Source organism: Amblyraja radiata, chromosome 4, assembly GCF_010909765.2.
Source record: "Amblyraja radiata isolate CabotCenter1 chromosome 4, sAmbRad1.1.pri, whole genome shotgun sequence".
NCBI classification, from domain to species: domain Eukaryota; kingdom Metazoa; phylum Chordata; class Chondrichthyes; order Rajiformes; family Rajidae; genus Amblyraja; species Amblyraja radiata.
The window spans coordinates 41144453-41161497 of NC_045959.1; positions in this window are offsets into that span (position 1 = coordinate 41144453).

Consider the following 17045-nt stretch of genomic DNA (forward strand, 5'->3'; position numbering starts at 1 on the left):
AGGGAAGAGGCCCAGGACAGAAAGGTCAGATTCGGAATGGGAGGGGGAGTTGAAGTGTTGAGCCACCGGGAGATCAGGTTGGTTATTGCGAACTGAGTGGAGGTGTTGTGCAAAGCGATCGCCAAGCCTGCGCTTGGTCTCACAGAGGTTGCTCATACGCTGAATAATCCAACAAGATTTTTGTTTGGAAGTGGAATGAAATAATAGAAATTGCATTCATTGTAATGTGTAAAAAGAGATGAGATACTGTATTATAATTTTGCTGCATGTCATTGTGGTATATATCATGTCTTGATTGGTTAATATGTTTAGTTTGTGACTTTATTTGAAGCAGAAATAATATGTGAATGCTTCATTGAGCATAATTCCGACTGGTAACTACGCACTTCGTCCGAGCACATTATCACGCGCGTCATGCAAGCCATCTTAAATGACCACATAAACTGTCATTTGGCAAACTAAAAAGCTGCCTGGGTTGCCCGGCTGGCAACAGAGAAAAAAAATTAAGTGAGAGTCCTGCAAGGTGTATAGGGGGCGCTGCTCTGGCAGCAGCTATGTCATGCAGCTCGTCAGTTTTTCAACCTTTTTAAATTTTTTTAGTATGTTTTAAAGTCTGTATTTAATGTTTCTTTGTGTGTTTTATGTGGGGGGTGGTGTGGGGGGGTGAGGGGGAAACCGCTTCGGTCGCCTCCTCCATGGAGAGGCGAGTTTTTCCAGGTCGCCTCCCCCGTGGCCTAACATCAAGGATCGACGCGGCCTTTCCCAGAGACGCGCCCGGGGCTTCAGCGGCGGGCGCAGCGTGGACTCTCGGCGTGGAGCGGGTGAGCCCTCGCTGGGGCTCGCTGGAGGGGAGCGCTCCGTTTCGCTGACCCGGGGCAGCCGGCAGCCTGAAGTCGCAGCCTGAAGCCGCGGTCTGCAGAGCTCCAGCTGGTGCGGCGTCTACAGCCCGGGATCTCACGTTGGGGACCCGGGGGAAGAAGAAGCCATCACTGCCGGCCCGCGGCCGACTTCTACCGCGGGTCCGGCATGGACTTACCATCGCCCCTGGAAGGGAGCTTCGACCGCCGGCCCTGCAGTCTACGGTGCTTCTGGCTGCGGCGGGGACTTTAAATCTTGACCGCCGGCCTGCGGCCTACAACAACTTAAAGCCGCGGTCTCCGGTGAGGAAGAGCCGATCCTGGACTGACTCTGGACTCTGGTCCTGACCACGGGGGGGAAATGGAGGAGGACTGGCCAAATTTTGTGCCTTCCACCACAGTGATGAATGCTGTGGTGGATGTTTGTGTTACAGTTTTATTGTGGTTGTGTGTTCTTTATTATTGTATCGCTGCAGACAACCCAAATTTCCACCAGCCTGGCTGTGTGGCAATAAATTATATCTAATCTAATCTAATCTAATAATATTTTTGACACTGTCATAGGCCTTTCTTACATATGCTGTCACAATGCACTGTAGTCTCTAAACAACCCTTCAGTAATTTTCCTTGCCCTCCATTTCAGAATAATAGTGTTTTAAGCCAATAGCTCGACACTAGCACTGCCAATATAAAAATAAATAAAAAGCGCAGCTTTCCAGCCCCTTATCTCATTGACCATGCTCGGATGCAAATCAGTGTCAATCTGGTGGACCATCTTCCTCTAGTCGTGGGGGTGGAGGGTTGGGAGGGGCCTCACAAGTGGAACAGCTTAGGGCCTCTCTTCATCTAAATCTGGCCTAGTATGAAGGAGTGTGTATTATATTTCCGCCCTTCGAACAAAATTGCAGTTGCAACAACGATCTAGTTCCCATTCATGCTTTCTTTGGATTTCTTTCACAGGAACCAACTCAATGTAAAATTGACCTATTTCCTACTTTGCAATAAAACTTTAACTCCACGACTCTTCTCAATGCAGTAGATTAATTCTCTCTATTATCACAGAGATTGTGAAGAGTATTGTTCAATTTAATGTCCTTTTGCAATTGTCAATAGTCTGATATATGCAGTAAGTGAACAAACTGTATGGAAATAACCCAGCCAGTGACTCAGAAGCAACCAACAAATGATTCAAATGTCTGCTAAAAAATAGAAAACATATTAGAAATTGGTAGCAATCCCTGAAATATGCAGACGGAAAGAAAGTGAGCACTGTTTCTTGAAGTGCTGAAGCTAGGTTATCAAAAGGGTGCCAATCAATTTGTCACCTTAATTGTTAATATATGGACGGAAATGTCTCAACCCCATTTGCTTTCATCTGGTTTAGCTATTCCTTATTATTACTCTACATATGAAAGAGCACTAAGGGCAGTTGAGGGAAATGCTTAGCTCCACAGTAGCAACACGCTGTTTGATGAGACTCCCAGCATCATTTGAAAGGCCAGTTACTATTAAAAAGAAATGTTATTTCCTGTAGAAATTGCACAATTTAAATCTGAAGAGCTGTCATCTTTGTGTGTGAGCTTTCTGATTGAATCCAAACAAAAATATCCCCACAGCTAATTTGTCACCAGCTGATTTATTTTAAATCCAGCAGCAACTACCCTTCCCTAAAATCAATATATATGTTCTGGCTGCCGCACGTTTGTGAAGCTGACTGTCTGAACAAAAACATACTACTGGGATTTTCTTGCAAATCTGAGAAACAATTTGATCACATTTTACTTGGTGTAAGAACAGATTTTCTGATTAGCAGAGGGTACATAATGAGTTAGAACATTTTGATGAACAGGTCTTCCCAAATGTTGCATTAGATTCTTTTTGTTCTTGATTCTTTTAACATTTGTACGCACACATTTGATACTGTCGTCCCTTTAATGATCAAAAATGATAATGGTGTATTTCAATGAAAAGCAATCATCATTCCCTCGGTGTTGGAAGAGCACAATTTGATTTCAAAGTTTATATTTAAAGACCACAGCGGATATAAAATTCTGATGTTGGGTATGTACAGTTAAATGCAGAAAATGACAAATTTCTTTCAATGCCCTTTTCTTCACAAAACATTAAACTAATGCCTGATTCTCACTGTACACACAAATAGAAAACTTAAGCTGTGTTGAATCAGGAATAACAAGAGCCATAACAAATTGTGTAGGAAGAAACTGCAGACGCTGGTTTACCCAAAGATAGGCACAAAATGCTGGAGTCATTCAGCAGGTCAGGCAGCATCTCTGGAGAAAAGGAGTCGTGACGTTTTAGGTCAGAACCATTCTTCAGACTGATATTGTTCAAACTCCCATAAAAAATCATATTCTGCATGAGCTCTCCGGATCAGAAAAATAGTTAGAAATGCGCAACACATACCTTCTGAAGATTTAAATGCTCCTGGTTTTTATTAGAAAACTAAACTAAGTACGGACCCATTGGGTCAGCTCACACAACGCAATATTCCACCACTCACCCGTTCCCCCAATGCAACCTGTTCCCCCAAAGCATTATTCCACAATTCATGCATACCCCCCAACTGCACAGGCGTGGCTCATTTCCTCTCATCTCCCAGCACTTCTCTTCCTCCTCTTCACCCTCCCTCTTCTTTCCCCTCTCCTACTCCCCTCCCCCAATCCCACCCTCACCTCTCCATCCCTCTCCTTTCTCCTACCCTCAGTGACTCCCATCCTCCCTCCATAACTCCTCTCCCCTCCCCTCCCTACCCCCTCCTATCCCTCTACTCCCCACCTCCCCCAATCCTCGCATACCTACAATCCCCCCCACTATCCCTCGTTACCACCCCCACTGCCCTCCTCTCCCTCTATTCCCCATTCCCTACCTCCCCCACTCCTCCCCTCCTCTCCCTCTATTCCCCCTCCTCTCCCTCTATTCCCCCTCCTCTCCCACCAGACATGAGACAGGAAAAAACTGAAAAAAGAGGAAGAGATAGATTTCTCCGCGGATTTTTGAAATTTGGTGAGGCCCCACCGCAGCCGCGAGGCCCCATCGGCGTGAGGTTCGATGCCTCCTGGATCGCTGTGTAGAACCCTGGCCGGGGCCTCACGGGTAGAAGCCGGATCAGACGAAGCGGCCGTCAGTGCACGAGGCTGGGCACCACGGAGGCCGTGAAGTGGGCTCAGCTGTTCGCCCACTCGCCACCACGGAGGCGCCCACAGGCACAGCTCCAGCCGGCGGAGCATTAGTAATGCTCACTCTGCTCATTCAGCTTTATATTCTCCTCACTGGGCGAGGCGGGGGCCAATCGTGACTGACAGCAGACCCGGCCAATCAGTGCAGCGATGGTGCAGAAAGGGGCGTTGCTGTCCCGGTGACTGACAGGAGAGGAGACCAAGCTGCGCATGCGCGTTTTTAAAGGTTTTTAAACCTTAATAACCTTTAAAATATGCCATCGATTGGAACAAAACTTGTTGCCCTTGTAGCACAGGAGAATGATGAGTAAGGTAGCGAAACATTCCTAGAGCTATCGCCTACCGTTTTTGTGCAAATAGAAAAAAATGCAAAACCGGAAGAGCACAAGGTCAGAGTTTTAGTTATGTATAGATATATACTTTTGAAGTTTGCATTTTGTCATGTATGATTCAGTGCATGTGTCTGACTATTCTCAATTTGGCTTTTTGAAGTGTAATTTCAATAAAATATATATTGTTTGTTGTTTACTTTCTAGTTTGGTGTTTTTGAGCATTTTTTAAATCTAATTGGTCATGCATCCTCCGTGGCTTCAATGTTCACAGGATTTACAGCATGTTTTTAGTTTTCCTACAATTTACTCCAGGCTGACTGCAGACCAGCCCATGAGATGTACTCTCAGCCTCTGAGGCCCCAGCAAACACAGCACAGAACCTCTTCCCTGAATCACCAGTCACCCCAAATACTTTAATACATGATTGTTATCCACTCAGCTACAATAGGCAAGATCAGTCTGTATCTCTCATTTCCCTTATCCCCAACAAAGGGTCTCGACCCAAAACGTCACCCATTCCTACTCTCGAGAGATGCTGCCTGTCCCTCTCAGTTACTCCAGCATTTTGTGTCTATCTTTGGCTTAAACCAGCATCTGCAGTTCCTTCCAACACGACACCCAGAGCTTGCTACATCCACACCAGTTGAATTTCCTTGTTCTACTATTCCATTCTAACTAGAATCAGTACCTATTCCCAGACAACAAGGTTATTCAATGTACCCACTGAATTTTTCTTATACCACAAATCCATTACATAGTTGGCCCACCATTTCCAAAGGTGAACACTACTACACACAACCCCAGAGCGGCACCTATAAGGCATCACAAATGTATCCACTACCTCTTTTTGCTATTATCAACACACTCAATGTCCCCTATCACACTCGTGAATTTTACACTTTTTGTTCAGAAAATTAAGGTAGGAGGGCTTGGAATAATACATCAGTTTTTATTGTGTAAGACACGCAACTGAAGCAAATATTACATTGTTTAAATATACAGATTAGTGGCTGGTAATGCAAATGGGCAAAATTATAGAATAATAGTCATACAGTGTGGAATCAGGCCCCATTGCCCATCTTGCCCACAGCGACCAACATACCCCATCTGCACTAGTCCCACCTGTCTGCATTTGGCCCATATCATTCAAAACCTATCTTATCCATATACCTGTCTAAATATATTTTAAATGTTGTGATAGTACCTGCCTCAACTACCTGATCTGGCATATACACACCTCTCTTTGTGTAAAATAGTTGCCCCTGAAATTCCTATTAAATCTTTCCCTCCTCACCTTAAACCTATGTCCTCTGGTTCTCGATTCCTCTACTCTGGGTAAAAGACTCTGTGCGTTTACCCTATCCAATCCCCTCATGATCTTATATACTATAAGATTACCCCTCATCCCCCTGTGCTCCAAGGAATAAAGCCCTAGCCTGCTCAACTTCTCCCTAGCTCAGGCCCTCAAGTCCTGGCAACATCCTCGTAAATCTTCTCTGCACCTTATCCAGCTTAACAACATCTTTCCTATAACAAGGCTACCAAAACTGAACACAATATTCCAAATGTGCCTTCACCAATGTCTTGTACAACTATAACATAACCTCCCAATTTCTATACTCAATACTCTGACTGATATCTGAAGACTCTCAGACCAATGTGCCAAAAGACATCCTGACCACCCTATCTACCTGAGTTACAATTGAGTTTCCCTGTTGCCTGACCAGCAATCCCTAGAACACGGACCACCTCTTCAATAAAGGCCAATGATGTTTTCTGTTTTCCTATGAACGCCAGGAACCAACAAGCAGATGTGGCTCACTCTAAGAATACCAGGGCCCAGCTTTCCCCAGGAGCCAGCAATCATCCCACTGCTTTTAAATAAATTAACTTGCCTTGGGTCTCATATTGGCAAGAAAACATTTATCTTCCAAATTTCTACCTACTTTGGAAAAAAATGAACTACTCCCTCTGATGCAAGATAATTATGCAGTGTTCACACTAAGGCATTTATGTGCTGACACAAAAGGCATGTTCAAACCATTACCTTTATAATGGCTTTGTTGTTATTGCACTTTGCTTCATACAAATAAAGCGACTGTCTGCTGCAGCAAACATTTGGTTACCTTATAATAGACCTTAATTCACAAGTGCTGAATGCAGGGTGTATTTTCTATTATCTGAATGTCTTGCAGTATATAATATAATCAATAACAATACATAGCTCTTTCCTATTCTGATAATTTTCATTATTAAATACAGGTTGCCATCTGAGGTGTTCAGTGTTTTGGAATTATTATATAACATGAAATGAGTTTTCTAGGGTAAATTACAATGTAAATGAACATGCTTTGATTATGGTCTCACAATGTTGTCCATTTCACTTACAGACTGAATTCCTTTGCCTTGGTAACATTTAATTATGGATATATTTACTTGCTAACTATGACCCTGTGACCAGTCTTTAGAGGTAAAACCATACAACTACCGCTTTGTTACAAATTTTAACAGAAAATATTTCAAAATACGTTGAAAATCCATATTAGCGTCCAATACCTAACATTTTTCTCATTCTTGTAAATGGCTATTGATCGGATACCTTGTTACACTAATTGAATATTTACAACCAGTAATGAGCCAGAAAAAAAAGATAGGTACTAATAAGATAAAAATCCAAATATCCTACTGTTTAGACATCCATATAATTAACTGGTATAGCGAAAACATGTTTAACAATAAAGAGACCCAATGAATAGATATCAAAGCTCATCTACAGTCATTTTAACAAAAGGGTCTAGAATATGCAGTCTGTGCGGCACAGAGGATATTAATTACATGCTAGGTGGAGATTAGCCTTCGTAGGTTAGGCTCTTACATGCAACAATGATTAATGCATTGGCAATACTCAGATGCAGCACTTGCCAGAGTCCTTGAATGTAAACTCATATGGCCAGTAATGTTAAATACATCCAAGGAACATTCTTCGTCAGTAGCAATTGAGGCTCTGTTGAGATTTCTCCCAAGCATGCATTGGTGCGGTGAAATGAAGCAACCATTCACATTATTATTAAACTATATTCTTTTTAATTCCTCCCGGGAGCACCTGCGGCAAATGCAATATTGAGCTTCATCATTGATTGAATGAAAACAAGCTTCATCCCCTTGAAAATATATAGTATTGAAAACAAAACCATTCCACATCAAATAACTTTAAGCAATATACTGCTATGAAAATATATATTTCTAAGGAAGTTTTAAGACAAATTTGTCATTTGGCAAAAAAATGAACATAATCTATAAATATCTTTATTTAGGGGTAATGACCACGCCTAGCTAATCTATTAAACATAATGGAACCTTTCATGATTTCAAACAAGCCAGCTTTGACAGATTTAATTGAATGAGTTCTTGAATTAATGAAGGCATCAGAAATCAAATTAGCTTCCCAAGATTTTGTTGAGTTATGCAGCACTGATTCCCCCGTACAATTCAGTCGGGTTCATCAGGCACCCAGCTAGCCTGGGTTACATGGACAGGAGTGGCCTACACTTTGCTCATAAGACACAACCAAACCTTAGAGGTTGTTTGTGTAGAACTGCCGATGCTCGTTTATACCGAAGACAGAAACAAAGTGTTGGGATAACTCGATGGGTCAGGCAGCATCTCTGGAGAAAAAGGATGGGTTTATGAACTGCAGATGCTGATTTATACCGAAGACAGACACAAAGTGCTGGGGTAACTCGATGGGTCAGGCAGCATTTCTGGAGAAAAAGGATGGGTTAGAAAGGAACTGCAGATGCTGGTTACGGAAGACAATCAGAGTTTTTTTGCTGGTTTGAAGAGAGTTCTCTGAGCAGCCACTGCAGGGGCTTCACTGGATTTTTTTTAAAGGTGGTATCAGAATTACACAAGTGATTAAGGTTTAACCAAGATGGAATCCTCCAGAACTGAATTTGCCTGCTCGTGTCAACTTGCTTTTGCCTGGTTCTTGCCAGCACAGAAATTTAAAGTAGTTTGATTTGGTACAATCTTGGTACCTAATTGGTAGATATCATGCTATTTACTGTAGTTACTTTAAAGCAACTGACTCCACACAATATTGTTAAGCACGACATCCACTAATTTTGGATGATCAGCCATGATCATATTGAATGGCCAAATTGCCTACTCCTGCACCTATTTTCTATGTTTCTATGTTTCTATGATTATAAGAATTATATTCTTGCCACTGCCTGCCCTTTGCTCTTGACTGGTTTATTTTTCTTAAAATAAAACAATATTCCTAAAGGTTTCATGTAATTTATCGACATAATTATTAATCGAATCTCACCACTTCTTATGAAACTTTTATTTGTGGCATTTAAAAGGATTTTAGAAAGGCACAAACATATGCAGAGAATGGAGGGATATGGATATGGATCTCATGCAGGCAGATGAGATTAGTTTATCTTGGCATCATTGCTTGGACAGACTTTGTGGGCTGAAGGGCCTGTTCCTGCATTGTACTGTTCTATGTTCTATAAAGAAAATGTGAATACACTGACAGTGGGTTAATCTTCATGGTATCAGAAGACTTAAAATCTACTTTTGGTCTGCGAAAAAAGCCAGAAACCTTGAAAAGAAAATGGAAGATGCTTAAACCACATGGGAAATACTGTGGCCCAAATACACAAACATCACCGTTGTCATATAGTTACTCTTGCCATCCACCTTATCAGAAAACTATTCATTTTGTTATTTCATTGACCTTAATTTCCTGGTTACCACTTGTTTAAAATCCATTCATAATTAATATAGGTCATAGATATGAAATATATCCACAGATGCCGCAAGGAAGTTTCAGTATTTTAAAAATTTTTTACTTTAGATTTCTTGGCCATTCCTTTGTCACTAGCTCTACAACCCTTCCTTATGGATCCATCATTGCAATAACCGTTCCACTTTGTACTTCATTACTGCCCTGGACGGTCTGGATTTTGTTAAATGTTTTGTGAGATGGGGGGGACAAATAAAGCCTTTGTACCCGAGTTAAAATACATGACAATTTAAGAAGGCACTTGAGATGGTGTCATAGCCGGTCATAGAACTAAACTCTATCCCCGTTTCAATCTAGGCTCTTGGGTTGCCAGATCACATATCATTCATCCTAATGGCCATCAGTTTTTTTAACCTAAGCAAATACTCTGTAGAGAAATTCAATCTCCACAGATTCCAACTGAACATGAAGATATCCAATTCAGTTGAATGTGCCAGCCAATAAGCTGAGATGGTTTTCCAATAACATGGCAGAAGACTACTCTGGGGATCACCATTGGGAAGATAAAGTACACTCATCCACTATGCTTAGCTGAACAAAAATATATTGGGGACTGATCCGCCATAGAAGGAGGGCAGGAGGGGGTTGGGTTGTGGCATGAGCAGTAGCAGGTGGTGGGAGGAGAAGAATGGTCTGGGTGGTGGTGGCAGATTCACTAGTAATCACATTTATTGGAGAAACCCTAAAGGTATTTTAACGAGCAAGAAGAATGGGATGTTGTCCATGTTATCAGGCAACTGAAACATCCTACCAACAACCTCATTGGAGACCCTCGGATTATCATTGATCGGACTTCCCTGCACTTTATCTTGGACTCAACTTTATTCCTTGTATCATGTATCGGTACACTGTGGATGGCTCAATTGTAATCATGTATCCGTTGACTGATTAGCATGCAACAAAAGCTTTTCACTGTACCTCGGTACATGTGACAATAAACTAAACTCAACTCAACTCAACACATCATGCAAGAATTGGTTAGACTGACTGAATATGGACAGATAGTCAGCCACACACAGCTGAAATATCTTGGGGCTATTGTGACCTTTTTGGTAAGCTTATCAACATATATTACTGCCCCTTGAATGTAGAAGTGAACTGGATAAACTGAAACTCATTTGGAAAGTCTGTCACAGTGAACATTGTGGCTGACAAGGTAACACAATCAAATTAGTCACCGCTGCCACTGTTAATACATAGAGTGGAATGTTTCTTATCCAGCACTTGGCCATCTATCGTTATTCGCTACAGTACTTAGGTATTTTTCACTGCCATACCGGAGTATTAATGCAGATTGCTATTGGTCTCAGTACACCTTGAACTACCAGTGTCTGAACAACCTTTCAAAGCACTAGTGTCACTGTCATGCCTGTCCGCCCACTGGGACCTCGCCCGCCGATCTGGGCTCTACTGCCCGCGGACTCCTACCATCGGTTCCGCCGACCCTCGCCACTCCACCGCCCTCCAGCAGCCCTCAGCCGTCGCCTTACCTGCAGCCTGGACTCAGCACTGGGCCTGCAGTTTCCACACTGCAGATTCCCACTTCCCTGCACTGCAGTTTGACTGCACTGGGTCCTAGTGCTAGTCCCGCTAACCCTGGTAACCTCAGTGCCTGTTCCACTAGGTCTTCCAAATCCCCCTCAAACTATGTGACCGCCACCCACACCACAGTCTTCATGCCCCCCTCCTCCCCGACCACCCACCACCCCCCCCACCAGACATTGCCACGGCCTTAGTCCACTCACCTGCCTTCCTCTGGCCCCAACCCCCATCCCTGCCGTGTGTTCACCATCCCCCTTGACCTCCCCCTCTCCAACACCGAACGGTCTGTCCTCAACAGAGGTCTTACTTTTTCCTCCTCCGTCCCCACCTCAATGAGTTCCGCGTCCACCACGACTTGGAGTTCTTCTACCGTCGCCTCCGCCTCACTGCATTCTTCCATGGGAGGGAGTCCTCACCCCCTATTGATGATCCCTTTTCCCGTCTCCAACAAACCCCCTCCTCGTGGAATCCCCCTCATGGCCATCTTCCGGCTTTAGGCCTTTTTTCCCAAAACTGTTGGCGGGACATCAATCGCCTCAACTTCTCCACTCCCCCATCTCACTCCAATCTCTCCCCCCCTGCATCCGGCTCTGGGCATTCCATTCTCTAGGCCCCCATCCCCTCATCTTTACCATGGACGTCCAGTCACTCTACACCTCCATCCCCCACCAGGATGGTCTCAAAGCCCTCCGGTTCTTCCTCGACCGGAGAATCAACCTATACCCGTCCACTTATACTCTCCTCTGCCTAGAGTCTCCTCTGCCTATTGGTCCTTACCCTCAATAACTTCTCGTTTGACTCCTCCCATTTCCTCCAAATACAAGGCGTAGCTATGGGCACGCGCATGGATCCCAGCTATGCCTGCCTTTGTTGGGTACGTCAAACAATCCTTGTTCGAGGCATACCAGGGCCCCATCCCCAACCTCTACCTCCACTACATCGACGATTGCTTTGGTGCTACCTCCTGCACCCACACATCCGCTTCACCACTTTTTAGGGGGTGCCGTCCTGTACGGGTATGGCTGCCCAGCCTGCAGCTTACCGTTTTTTTCATCTCTTTTATTTATTTTTAGTTAGTTGATTTTTTTGTTTTTTGGAGTTCTAGTCTTTTTTATGTGGGGGGGGGGGGGGGGGGGGGGTGGAGGGGGAAACTGTTTTCTAGGGACCCTACCTGGTAGGAGAGGCAGCTTTTATCTGGGCTGCACCTTCGACCCGTCCTCACGGCCTACCAGCAGGTCTGGAGCGGCGTTTCCTGAGGGGACCGCCCAGAACCTCGGCTTCGGCGGCGGCGCAGCGCTGGAGCAATATCACGGAGCGGGCGATGCCTTGCCCGGGTCGCCGCGCTGGAACTCTGGTGAGCTGAAGACCGCCGATGAAACATCGCGGAGCTGTGGGTCTGTGGAGCGGCCAGCCGCGGGCGGCGGTGCTGAACTTTACATTGGGAGCCTGGGATCTCTTGCCCTCCGTAATGGCGACTGCGGAGGCCACAATAGGCCCGACTATGGGTGGACATGGGGATGGGGACTAGACTTTGTGCCTTCCCTCATAATGGGAACCATTGTGGTGGGATGTTTTCTACGTTAAATTTCTTTATTATTGTTATGTTGTTTTCTTTTTTATGTGCTGCAATGGCAATATACATTTCACTACACTAATTGGTGTATGTGACTAATAAAGAACCTTTGAACCTTTGAACTTCCATCTGGCACTCAAATACACCTGGACCATTTCCGACACTTCCCTACCATTTCTTGACCACACTATTTCCATCGCAGACTTCTGACCGACATCCACTATAAACCCACTGACTCCCATGGCTATCTTGACTACTCTTCTTATCAACCTGCTTCCTGTAAGGACTCCATCCCCTACTCCCAATTCCTCCATCTACGCCGCATCTGTTCCCAGGATGAGGTGTTTCACACCAGGGCATCGGAAATGTCCTCATTCTTCAGGGAACGGGGGTTCCCCTCCCCTACTATAGATGAGGCTCTCGCCAGGGTCTCTTCCATACTCCATAACACTGCTCTCTCTCCATTTTTGCAATATTGATCATCTGCCACCTCACCTTGGAGTGGGGCCATTAGCCATACATGATCTGATCAGGGCATTCACCTGGAGAAGATTCCCTTACTCAAAGGGCAATGCTTTGTTCTCCCAACCTCTGTGTTTTCTACCATCCCAGTGAGAGTTGCCTTCAGCTATTCACATGGAACAGTGTGAAAATCACAAGGCATTTGAGAACTTCACATCTGCTTCTCTACAAGAACTACATAGGTCCCATTTTAGCACCTGAATCTGGGTGTAAAACAATACAGCACTATCTGTCATGTATTTCTGGCCAATTTCTTGTTTTATTTTTGAGAGGGATCTTTTTGGCCAATAGTCATAAACACAGCACATGGCTACCACAAGAGAAAAGGTGAAATCTAATTACCGGATAATTTATCATCAGTGGCTTCAGAGCTTGTTAAGAAATACCCTGGTGAATCAGGTCTCATATTTGCCTTTGGTGTTAAGAATAGATTATGTGCCTAGGTCCATTAAAATCAGCACATTCAGAAAGCAAAGACGGTTTTAAATGGGTAGTGCAGAAAGTCTAAAAAGACATCTGAATGTAGCATTTGGTCTGGATTAGTATGTCTGTGTCTGATTCACACTAAAGAACGGGTACAAATTGCGACAATTTTTCCACCATTAGCTAATTGTAATATGTAAAGTTCGTAAGTTTTAGGAGCAGTATTAGGCCATTCCGCCCATCAAGTCTACTCGCCAATCAATCATGGCTGATCTATCTACCCCTCACAACCTCATTCTCCTGCCTTCTCCCTAACAATCTTATTAATCTGTCAAACTCCACCTTAAAAATATCCATTGTCTTGGCCTCCACAGCCATCCGTAGTAATGAATTCTACAGACTCACCACCTTCTGATTAAAGAAGTTCCTCCTCATCTCCTTTCTAAAGGTACGTCCTTTAATTCTGAGGTTATGTCCTCTGGTCCTATGCTCTCCCACTAGTGTAAACATCCTCTCCGCATTCAACCTATCCAGGCCTTTCACTATTTGGACCTATTTCACAATGAGGTTCCCTCTCATCCTTCTAAGCTCCAGCGAGTAGAGGCCCAGTGCCATCAAACGCTCATCATAGGATAACCCAACCCTTCCTGGGATCATTCTCGTAAACCTCCTCTGGGCCCTCTCCAACACCAGCACATCCTTCTCAGATATGGGACCCAATAGTTCTCACATTACTCCAAATGTGGTCTGACCAGTGTCTTATAAAGCATCAGCATTACATCCCTGTTTTTATATTGTAGTCATCAAAATAAATACTAGCATTGCATTTGCCTTCCATACTACCGATTCAATGAGCGTATAGAAAGCTGGATCAAACAATATTATATGGTTGAGCAAGGTTGAGAAAAAATATTAATTGATACAGTCATTTTCTTATGATTGTTCTATTCTTACTCCCAGGCCAACTGAAAATGAAAAATGAAAGGGGTCAGTACATTAGCAATCTAGGCATACTTCATGGTCTTTAATGTTGTAGATCAGAATCTGCTGAGCAAAAAAGGCATTAATTTTTATTTGTAATTGTTGTACATTACAATTCATGTATTATAATTTCCTTTCAAAGCTATTTAACTATATTCTTTCTTTACTTCCTATTAATTTCCCCATTTGGTGCAAGCAGATAACATCAGCTAATATCAGTAGTTACCCCAGGGCCAGACATCACTTCCCTAGTATCTCACTACCTCCCGCAGTGGTATACAACTTTGTACATCATCTCTATTGTCTTCTAGTGTGTGCTGGAGATTTCTTCTTGTCAGGAGAATGGATGGTTAGCTGGAGCATAAATAATGCATTTGTTCTGCATTAGACACTCCAATATCTGCTTCAAGCAGAGGAGCAACAAATCCTGCCTTCCTTGGATTGTTTTGTGCTCCAAATTCCTCATGCAGTCCTTGGGATTAATACTATATTCCTATTTAAATGATTTATTTACTATTAACAAACAGAATTGCTTCTTGGCCAATTCGTGATATCGTTGGTATAAAACATTAAATAGAACAAGATAGCACAAGATTGACGTTTGCAACACAGGCTTATCACATTTTAAGTCTATAGTGTTTGCTGATATGTCTCTTTTTTACCCTTTTCAAATAAAAAATGCTATGTATTGTGGATGGAGAAAAATCACTCTGAAATATTAAGATGAATGTGAGTAGCGTTTTCCAATCAGCAAAATGCTATAGATGGAATTCATAATGCCACTGCAGGGGAATACCAGCACATCACTGCAGGAGACGTTACATTTAGCACAAACCTTCTTACTGCACCATGTTTCATTCTGGAATATATATTATTTTTCCCAATAGCTCACAGACAATCTTTAAATATGTTTTGCTTCAATGTGACCCTGCTTAAGTTTATTAGATCACTCTTCCAAATATTGATTGCAAGGCTTTCTGATGCCTCTTAGTCAATATTCTGCGCACCGTATCTCCCCCTCTACTAGTTTTAGTTAAGTTCAGTTTATTATTGTCACATGTACCGAGGTACAGTGAAAATCTTCCGCATGCGTGCTATCCAAAGCAAAGATTATACATGTACTTGAGTTTGACTTGATTGCATTTATGTGATATATCTGATCTGTTTAAAAAGCAGGCAAAACAAAGCTTTTCACTGTACCTCAATACACATGTAATAATACACATGTAATAATACACATGTAATAATACACCTAAACCTAAACAAGCCAAGTAAATAAATTAATTGTATAATCAATTACTGTAGCCAAACCTACCAACAATAATTCATTTAATGAAAAGTTAATCAAAATGTCGGAGCCAAGTACTATAAAGGCAATATATATTTGAGTCTGAAGAAGGGTTTCGGCCCGAAACGTTGCCTATTTCCTTCGCTCCATAGATGCTGCTGCACCCGCTGAGTTTCCCCAGCAATTTTGTGTACCTTCGATATTCCAGCATCTGCAGTTCTCTTTTGAACACTATAAAGGCAATGTTGTGGTCTTCATAGTGGAGACGTTGGTGGGTTGTCTTTATGATTGCATTATTGTGCTGGGTCCATTATAGATCTTCAGAACATGCATGCCCAAGAACTTGAATTTGTTGACTCTCTCCACAGATTTGTGGATTCTTGGCCTTCCTCGTGTAAAGTTAACAACCAGTTTCTTGGTCTTACTGAGGTTGAGGGGATCATGACAGAAGCCTCCACGTGGCCATCCCCGGAAACGATGATATGATGCACTCTGTGACGCGTCGGGCGACCAATTCTGTCAACATGTTGGACGACGACAGAAGCCAACAGCGAGCTATGTGTTGTCTGACACATGAGCGAATGATTGAGGTTGACAGAGACATTGTTGTTCTGTCACCATTCAATCAGTTGATCCATCACCATCCTATACTCTGACTCATCATTATCTGTAATTTGTCCAACAATGGTGGTGTTGTCAGCAAATTTAAAGATGGATTTGGAACTGTGTCTGGCCTCACAGTTATGGGTATTGAGTGAGTAGAGTAGGCAGCTTTGAGATGCCCCTGTGTTGATGGTTATCGATGAGGAAGTGTAGTTGCTAATTTTATTGATTGTGGTCTGTTAATTAGGAAGTTGAGGATCCATTTGCCAATGGAAGCACACCAACCTAATTCCCTAAGCTTGGCATCAAGGTTGGAGGGGGTGATGGTGTTGAATGGCGAGCTGTAGTCGATGAACAATAGCCTGGCATATATGTTTTTATATTGTCCAGGTGGTCCAGTGCAGAGCGGAGAGCCGATGAGGTTGCATCCCCCCCTTAATCTATTGTAGTGGAGGCAAATTGTAGTGGGTTCATATTCCTGCTAAGGTAGGAGTTGACTTGCACCTAACCAACCTCTCAAAGCATTTTTTATCACCATGGACGTTAAAGCCATCAGTTGGTAGTCAATGAGGCACGTCACATTACTCTTCTTGTGCCCTGACCTTATTGATTAAGAATAAGGGATAGGCCATTTTGGACAGAGATGAGGAAAAAAAATTTCACCCAGAGAGTAGTGAATGTGGAATTATCTGCCACAGAAGGCAGTGGAGGCCAATTCATTGAATATTTTCAAGAGAGTTAGATTTAGTTCTTAGGGCTAAAGGAATCAAGGAAAATGGGGAAAAAGCAGGAACGGGGTATTGATTTTGGATGATCAGCGATGATCATATTGAATGGTGGTGCTAGCTTGAAGGGCCGAATGGCCTACTCCTACACCTATTTTCTATGTTCTGTGCCCTTTTAAAGCAGGT